Source organism: Gekko japonicus, unplaced genomic scaffold (assembly GCF_001447785.1).
Source record: "Gekko japonicus isolate JY-2015 unplaced genomic scaffold, Gekko_japonicus_V1.1 scaffold680, whole genome shotgun sequence".
NCBI lineage: Eukaryota > Metazoa > Chordata > Lepidosauria > Squamata > Gekkonidae > Gekko > Gekko japonicus.
This window is the reverse complement of record NW_015167558.1, coordinates 399,639-407,892: the sequence shown is the minus strand read 5'-3', so window position 1 is coordinate 407,892 and position 8,254 is coordinate 399,639. Positions and strand designations below refer to the sequence as shown.

The following is an 8,254-nucleotide window of genomic DNA, read 5'->3' as shown; positions in this document are numbered from 1 at the left end:
CTATTCTACATTCCTGCACAGCACCTTACAGAGTATAAAAAGGCAAGCAAATCTTACGGTTTGCCATTTGCCATAAAGGGGATAAGAAAGATACAAGAGGGAGATAGTGAAAGGGATACATATACAATGAGTGTGCATTCCTTACAATAACAGATACTTTAGGTTTAGCTTCAGTAAGATGAGTCTCAACAGACTATTTGAATGGATGATGTGCCCTTGCACAAAAATCATAGCAGTTCTTTAAATGATTTTTTGGGCTCCTTATTTCTATGGTATCTGTGTTATGGTGCAACTTACAGTTCACGCAGATGCTTTTGTGGCACATGATAATGGTGTTGCACAAGACAGTTAACTGGAATCTGAAGCATGCCAGAGTTGCCCATATGGTAATAAGGCAGATCACCAAGATGTTTGGCTTCCCTAAGTTCTTTTTCCATATGGTTTGATAGGTACATCCAAGGATCCCTTACAGTGTTGCAGAGAATGACAGGGAAAATGTTCAGAATTCACACAGCTTTTATGATTTGAGGACTATACTTGAGTACTCTCTGCAACCCTGAGTGGGATTCTGAGGCACACCAGACTGTGTGCTTGAAAATAATTCTTCCCCCAAGCTACCATTTTGATTGCTTATGCAGTCAAGCCATCACTCATACTAGGAACAAGAAGCTGTGATGTGAAATGTAAAAAACCACAAGCATAAATATGAAGCATTTCATTAAAATATTTTCTTGAATATATGAAAGACCTCTTTTTTATATTGTTAAATTGCCAAAATTTATATCTAGTCACAGTATATTCATGTATAAGAATAGCCTAACTTGCATGCATGTTCAGTTTCTCAGTGTGTTTTCAGCTGTTCTATTTATTACTTTTCCTAATAAAGTTTTCAGTTTTATTCTATTTTCTGCCTGTTTATTTCTGGGGAACTCCCAATTCCCATAAGAAAGCACTACCCAAATTTTGGACCCTGGTATACACTAGACAGTGATCCCTTAATAACATTATGCCCAGGAATACATGTGTATGTGCTTCACATAAGAGGGATGCTCCAAGCACTGAGGGTTATACACATGTAGGCCATTTGGGTAACACAATATGCAGAGTTACACTAGTCTAAGAACATTGATTTCAGTGGGTTTAAACTGGTGTAACCCTCCATAGAATTTCATTGTTAATATGAAATTTGTTCCCCTGTGATACATGGTTAGCCAGACTTTTCAGTATGAAACAAAACCTTTGTGCTTGTCACAAAGAGGCTTTAAAACTCTTTCAAGGTCACTTTTGATATGGCAGAAGGTCAAGGTTGTTCAGAAAGTATGAAAAACCCATCACAAAATAGGTACAAGGCTATCAACACACCTTAACAGGGCTCTTTGGATTATGCATTATAACAACAGGGAACCATTTGAATAACATCTCACTCTGGAGGTTAATTCCTATTCTAAAGATAGGGTGAAAGTGGTATGCCTGATCAAACAGTTCAGGAATTAAGGAAATGTCTGATCTTTGTACCTGGCCTCTCTATATCTTACAGTTTTCAGTGAAATGAGATACTCTAATTAGAATTTCGTCTCCTAAGAATAATGGTTAAGACTAAGAGAAGTGGCAGAGAAGGTCAACTCTTTTAGAATGGGTTTGCTGCCACAGACGTTGATCTGTTAAAGGGCATTCATGTTTGTACATTCAATTAGCAACTGGAAAATGTTTTTCAGCTATAGGAATGCTAAAGTAGCAGGTCTGAACTAGGAGGGTCACTTGCAGAACTGCACTGATCTAAGCTAGTCCTATCAAATTTTCAGTGGATGAGGCAGTTTCCGGTCCTTCCTGCACTAGACCTTAAATCCTGGTTCAACCCTGTCCCCAAACTTACATTCTACATTACATGCGAGTTCACCCCTGTAATTATCTTGAGGTATTTTAACATTCTATACTACACTCAAGTTCATCCCTGTAATTATTTCGGGGTATTTTTTGTTTCCACATTACATTGAGGTCACCCCGGTTTTGCCCCACACTTGTCCCGGGTTAAATAGATGCTGTTATAACCAAGGATAAATGCAAGGCATTGTGATGAAAGTTGAACTCTGATAAAACCAGGGATGAGATCCAAATGCGGAAAGGACCAATTCCCTTGTCATAGATTGGGATAGGATTAAAATAATAGAAATTCTGGTGAGATCTTATATCTTCTCATTTCCACAAAATATAGAAGAAATGGAGCCAATGGAAATGGCTCTTACCCAGCTACTTGGAAAGATAGATCAATGAACTCCTTACTAACAAGGTTCAGATATTGATTTTGTAAACTAGTGCTCCACCAAACCTATGAAAAGTTTTACATTTAGGATTTGGAACCTAACAGCATGATGGATATCCATGTGGGCAAGGAGAAATTAGAAGAGGACTCAATAAAAATCTATTCTCCCTCCTCCTGCCCACCATACCAAGTCATTCTTAAAAACAACAGTGATCTGCACACCTCCAATACTCTTTCCTCCTCCACTGAAATAGCTCTCTCTTCATGCTTAGATTCCAGTTCCTTGACCTCCTTTCAGGGGATAACCTAAGGCAGTGGTTCCCAATCCTTTTGGTATGGTGACCCACAAGTCTAAATTTACTTTGTATGGTGAACCATCCAGAGCTGGCCCAAGGTTGTGGCTTTTTTTTTTGCACTCTAGGCAAAGTACGACCTTTACACCCATCTATTCCAGTATTCCATTTTCTGTAGTGTCCAACCAGATGTTTTGAGAAACCAACAAACATCACTCAAAGGGTGCAGCTGCCCCCAGCTATGAACTCCAAGCAAATGGTTCATCTCTGGGCAAGAGAGCCAGCATTACAAAGAGCCAGCATTACAGAGGCTTTGTGACCAACTTTTGGGTCCTGACCCACAGGCTGGGAAACATTGGTCTAAGACATGCTCCAAGCCAACAGGAAACTGAATGTTATGCTGATTTCCTCTGTGCATATTAGTCTGCACCTGCAAAGGATGGGTGATACCCTTAATCATGCTATGAACTGAGCCAGTTTGGTGTAGTGGTTAATAGCCGGCTTATGCTTGGTTTAAGGAAATAAGGGCTAGTCCCTATATTAAATGTAGCAACTCTTGAGAAGAGTCTTTGGAAACCAGGAAAATAACATTACAACAGAAAGAAAATTTATACACAATACCAGTTAAGTTGCTTCTGAGGAAGTTAAGAGACAAAACCAAGCATAAGCCGGCTGCTTTGTCAAGAAGCTCTACATTCTTTTGACTGTTAACAGCACATGTTTTGGAATTCCACTAGTATCTTCTGGCTGTTGGCAGCAATTGATATTTTGTTGTATTACCGTGTTATTGTATAACATTAAGATATTGTATGATTAGGTTGTATATTTTGTGAATATTTTGTATACTTAGATACTATAATCAAGTATAAAAGTAATTGTATTAGCATACATAACTAATGTTTAAGAGTGTATTATTGGAAACACTGGTCTAAGACATGCTCCAAGCCAACAGGAAACTGAATGTTATGCTGATTTCCTCTGTGCATATTAGTTAGTCTGTACCTGCAAAGCATTAGTCTGTACCTGCAAAGGATGGGTGATACCCTTAATATTTGCGAGAAAATCATGCTGTGAAGTGAGCCAGTTTGGTGTAGTGGTTAAGAACACAGACTCCAATCTGGGAGAAACAGTTTTATTCCCCACTCCTCCATATGCAGCTGCTGGTGTGACCTTGGGTCAGTCACAAGTTCTCTCAGAGCTGTTCTCTCAAGAGCAATACTTGAAAGAGCTCTCTCAGCTCCACCTACCTCACAGGGTGTCTGTTGTGGGGAGGGGAAGGGAAAGGTGATTGTAAGCCACTCTGAGACTCCAAGTAAAGGGCGGGGTATAAATCCAATCCAATTTCCTCCTCCTCCTCCTCTTCTAGAAGGGGAGCAGTTCTATTTGTACTTCCTGCAGGGCTGCTTCCAGGATTTAGGAGGGTTTTAGGGAGTGCTCAGGGGGGGCCCTCTACACTTTCCATGCACTTCCTCACCCACCTGTAGGCCCTCCACCACTGTTGAACCATGCAGCCTTCCACAGTGAGCTCATCTGCCAACCATACTCTCAGCCATGTGAATCACCTGCATGCCCTTTCCTTAGTGGTGCTGGGGAGCAGCCAGGTTGCAGAGTAGCCACATGAACAAAGGGGGCAGTAGCAGCACTTAGGGGTATGCTGATGCCAGCCCTGCAAGGAATCAGCCAGAAGAATCAAGTAACATCACACATCTTACAGATTGTCCATGTATTTCCCCCTATAGAGCAACTACCCTTGGACTGAGGACTGATTATCATCAGGAAAACTCCATAGGGGGAGGACAAGACCCTGCTACCCTAGCATTGGAGCCTCAGTGCAAATACCCTACACCATGACTGCTTTAACTTGCAATTGGTAAGGAGGGTTTTTAAACTGCCTGAGTGGTGGTCCATGTCCTCCCCATGAGCTGTGCATTTACTGCCCCATATTGAGTCAAACCCACAGTCCAGCCCTGAATGGTGAGCTTGAACCTCCCTTCATCTTCATGGAAGGGATGAAACCTATAATGTCTCTGCTTTCCTGTTCCCCTCTATTTGAGTGTCCAACCAATTGTAAGATCTTCAGGGCAGGGGACTGTTATTTTTTTAAACTGAACCTTCCCTATAAAGTGCCATTGATGATGTATTATTAATAGCCATCAATTGCTAATAAACTCCTTTCTTCTCACCTTTGTCCCAGCCACCTGTCTACTCTCTCTCCACACTAGGTAAAGCTTGTGTAATTTCAGAGTTCTATACAGCATCTTGGTGGAAAGGAGATGGAGCTCAGTGGTACAGCATCTGCTTTCGATGCAGAAAGTCCCAGGTTCAATTTCTGGCATCTCCAATTAGAATGTGAAAGACTTCAACCAGAGACCTTGGAAAGCTGCTAGCAGTCAGAGGAGAAAATACTGATTTTGACAGACCAATGATCATCATAAAGCTTCAATGTACAGTACAGCATCTAGCTCTTAGTTTGCTGTCAGTCTTTGGATTAAAAAGAAGAAGAAGCAGCCACCTGGACTGAATCAAGACCTCGGTTTCCTGTCTCATTACCAATGCTGATTTCTCCACGCCTATTACCCCTCTGCATATCTCACCTAAATCCAATTACACGTGCTATTGTCATTCACCTGCTATTGTTATTTGCCTGCTAATGTCATTTGGCATTGAAAGCACTCCACTTTCCAATAAATAGGAAAGATGGACTCTCATTCTAGCTGAATCTGAAGAAGTGAGCAGTGACTCACGGAAGCTCATATCCTGCCACATATTTTGTTAGTCTTTAAAGTGCTACTGGACTCTTGCTCTTTTGTACTGCTACTGACAGACTAACATGGCTACCCATCTTGTTCTATGTTCATGTAGCCATACACCATTGGCTGCATGACACTTTCACTGTTAGCAGAAAGAGGGGAAAAATGATAAAGATATATGTATGTGTGTCTCTATCTATCTGTCTATCTATCTGTCATCTATAAAAATCAATGAAGCATCTCATTGGGTCATTGACCACCAGTCAATAGGCAGTAATAAGGAAAGCATGTGGGGAAGTGGATGGATGGTCAGCATTTCAATCTCCCAAAGACCTTTTTGCCCAGAACACATTCATCCATGATTTAACTCAGCCACAAGTTGAGTTGAAGTTAGAAAACTGGAAATTGTTTTTCCAAACCAAACTCTGACCACAAAAAACAAGAGAAGAATTCTGTGTATCTTATTGTAGCTTTAAAATTGGAATTGGACAACATTCACCAACAAGTTTTGGCAACCAGTAATTGTCAGCATTTGCAAGAAAAAAAACACTGTAAAATGTAAACCAATTTAAACTTGATGGTAAGCTGACTGGAGAACATGGATAGGGATGGGCACGAATTGGAAAAATGTGGTTCATGGCCAAACCAAGAACCAAACCAGAAACTGAATTGAACTGGGAGGTTCATTCATGAACCAAATTGGTTTGTGGTTCATGGCCCCACAACCTCCAGTGAAAAGGACTGCAGTCACTTTAAATGGAGTTTTCAGAAAGAGCGAAAAACAACTGAGCAGTGATGGAAAACTGTTTTTCATGCTTTCTTGTGCAGTCCCTTTAAAGTGTAAAGGAACTGCACAAGAAAGCCCAAAACAGCTGCTCAGCAGTTTTTGTAGCATTTGCAGGGAACAGAAAGCAGTCATTTAAGGAACTGCTTTCTGTTCTATCCATGAACCACCATGAACTGCTTTAAAAGTTTGTGAAAGTTCATGATGGCAGACTCATCATGAACTTTGGTTCACAAACCACAAACAGGGCAAAATTTGTGACAAATTTTGCTTTGCAGTTCAGTTTGTGCCCATCCCTAAACATGGAAATGAACATACAGAGCTGCCTTATACTGAATTAGACCAGTGGTTCATCCCATCCATTGTTTGTTCCAATCAACAGTGCTCCAGCAAGCTTTTTCTTGGTTCTGCTACCTGAGTTGCTTTCAGCTTAAGATACCAAAAACTGGAACCTGGGATCTTCTGCATGCACAATACATATTCTGCCAATGATTTGTTGCTTCTCTGAATTCATCCAAAGCAGGGGAAAGTTTTTGAAGTGTTTTGACAATTGAGAAGATAGCCTCTAGAAAGTGTCGGAATTGTACATGCCAAAAGGGATTTAAAGCAGAAGGTAGCTGATGATTTTCCCAATGGTGATTTTGCTGAAGTACAAACACATATACATTAGGTACCCAAACAGAAGCTGAATGAGAAATGTGAGAACAAATATAATGAACAGTCACATAAAAAGTACAAGTGTAGAGATAGCAGAAACTCCTGCCTCTGTACTGAGCTCTACAGCAGGAGAAACTGATGGACAGGCAGTTGAAGTCCCCCCCCCCAGCCCCCAAACAAACCAGATTGGTCATGGGGAATGATTGTGCACAGGATGGAAGAATTGAACTGGTGATAAGACAACTGAAAATGGGGAGCAGTAATATCAGAAGTCGGAAATGTGGTATCAACAGTGAGCTACAAAGCAATGGGCTTTGAACCTGCATTAAAGAAATAAATAGATTTCAACACACTGAATGAAAGTATTTTTTAAAGAACTGTTTAATCTAAGAACCTATTATAACTACCATTTATATGGAATGAAGAAGACAATAGGAAGACAAGCTTTCAAAGTGCACTGTCAATGTAGAATAGACTATAAGACTGCAACCATGGAATTGACTATTTCTTTCCCGAAGCTATTTTTCTACTCATGGCCCTCCTTGATCTCTTGGCACAGAAGGCTTATCAGAATTTAGACTCTAGATGTAGCTACCGTGCACATCCTTTGCTCCCTAACCAACAGTGCTGTGTCCTGCAAACCTTCTTTTCCTGTCTACCTCCTTTCCTTTACATGTACAGTGCCCTATGGCCTATGTTCCCACCATCCACTGGATCCTCATGTCCTGCTTTTTATTCTAGTCATATCTCACATTTCCTTGAACTACTTTATCTCTTGGATATATATATTTTTAAAACCCTGAATTTCTGCTAGAAATCTTATGGCTATTATCTCTTATTTGACACATCTAGTTACACATTTCAGCCCACTTTAATCTAGTTTAAAACTCCTGGCTTCAGAACCCTGAAGATGATAATTTTTAATGAGGATAAAAAGTAGGGATGTTAAAAAATGTATATATGTAAGTTTGGTTGTTTAGTAGTTTAAAAAAAAAATCTGAATTTGGCTTCACCAGTGGCATCAAGACACCTGTTTGGATTCTCTCCCCTTGCTGCCCTTCCCATTGCTTGGGTAACCCAAAGCAGTGTGGGGTGCCTGACAAAATGCAGTCTTTCCCACAATTCCTGAATGATGGAAATTGTATATTAAAGAATGAACATTATTAGGGTTGGATCTTGTTCATTTTCTCAATGTATATCTCTTCTAAAAAGGCAGTAATATAAAAATCCTAATTCTGCCAGTTTCCTTATATTTCTTGTATTACTGTTCTCTTTGTACTAGGACATTCAAACAATTGATTTTGCTGCCACTACATGCCACTCATAGTGGTCATGGAAAATTATCTCTGATCCCACTTATACATATATATGTGCATGATTGGGAGAGAAGGTGGCATGGTATAGCCTGATCTTGTCAGATCTTGGAAGCTAAGCAGGGTCAGCCTTGGTTAGTCCTTGGATGGGATACCTCCAAGGAAGACTGCAGAGGAAGGCAACAGCAAACCACCTC

General features: G+C 40.4%; 1 non-coding gene across 1 annotated transcript; it reads left to right on the top strand.

The window, feature by feature from the left end:
• The first annotated feature begins 4,822 nt into the window (after nt 1-4,822).
• On the top strand, nt 4,823-4,894 carry TRNAR-UCG. The gene has a single exon. It is a non-coding gene; the product is annotated as a tRNA-Arg (tRNA).
• Nucleotides 4,895-8,254: the final 3,360 nt, after the last annotated feature.